The sequence below is a fragment of the Gavialis gangeticus genome, unplaced genomic scaffold, assembly GCF_001723915.1.
Source record: "Gavialis gangeticus isolate Ggan-Ray unplaced genomic scaffold, GavGan_comp1, whole genome shotgun sequence".
In the NCBI taxonomy this organism is placed as follows: Eukaryota; Metazoa; Chordata; order Crocodylia; family Gavialidae; genus Gavialis; species Gavialis gangeticus.
The window spans coordinates 87,781,506-87,782,762 of record NW_017729031.1 but is presented as its reverse complement, the minus strand read 5'-3'; positions in this window follow the sequence as shown (position 1 = coordinate 87,782,762).

Below are 1,257 nucleotides of genomic sequence, written 5' to 3'. Positions count from 1 at the left end.
ATGCCTTGATTTCTGGGATTCATAAAGTTTAGCAGCCTGTGATCATATGCAGTGAACAGCTCCTAACCCTCACCGCGCCTCTTTATGCAAATAAAAAGGGTCAAAAAGTGTTAGGTGAACCTAAAATCCCATATCTGGCCAAGGGAGGATTATTCAGGCAAGGCAGTATGGAAACAGCCATAAGAATGCTTTATAAGGACTCTCCTCTTGAAAGCCCAGGTCTACACTACAATGTTTTGTTAACCCCATAGACAAATTAGGCAAAAACGGTGGTGTAGGGCAGCTTGGCTAACAGAAGAGGGCTTTAGTTGGCTTAATTTAGGTAATTTGGAGAGGTCCTGTTGGTATGCTGGCAGACAGAGCCCTCTTGCAAGTAAACACTATGTCTTCTGCTGGAACCCTGCTGACATAGCTATAACAGCAGAGGCTGTGTAATGCCGGTAAGACATCAGAGGACATTCAAGAAGTAGGGCTGGGGACAAGAATGCTGCCTGTTAAAGATACAAAAGAAAATCTCACCCACGTTATTGGTTGAGGTTACTCTCTTTTATTTACGATTTAAAAATTTTAACTTTACCTGTTTGTTTTGTTGAAAAACATTGGTTTATTGAACAGTGCTGTAGGGTGCCTGCAAAAACCTCCAACCCTTATTATTGAAAAAGATTGTTCTAGAGTTGTGGGTATCATCAATTATAAACCTCTATCCTCTTCAGAGTGAATGTTTCCATGATGAATGTAATCAATGAGAGTTTGATCTAGGAAGGTATTGCATGCTGTGGTCCTGATCTTGCAAGTCAAATAATCATGTTCAGTTTAATCTTCCTGATATTGAGCACTTGTACACATGCTTTGTTGGGTCTAGTGCCTTGTAGAATCAAGTCTACAGCTCACCCCCCATTTTCTATGAATATTAGTAGTCTATTCAGCTCTATAGCTTCTAGCTCTGCAACTAGTTTAGTTGAGGTTCATAGTACTGCAGTGCTAGAATTGATTTCCAGTATGCTTGCGTTTCTTGCAGCACATTGTCTTGGAAATCTGCTCTGTGAGTGCTGCCAGTGCAGAGGCTATCTTGTAAGCGTCATAGTAACAGGCCCTGCACGTGGCCTTTGCATGACCTATGGGCCTGTCACTCAAGGGTGACCTAGTTTCCCTGTCAGAAGCATGCCCAATGTGAGGGAGGATAACAGTGCGCATGCCCAATTATGTTATATAATCAGACTAGAAAGTTCTGTGGAGTTTACATTCTGATTGGCTACC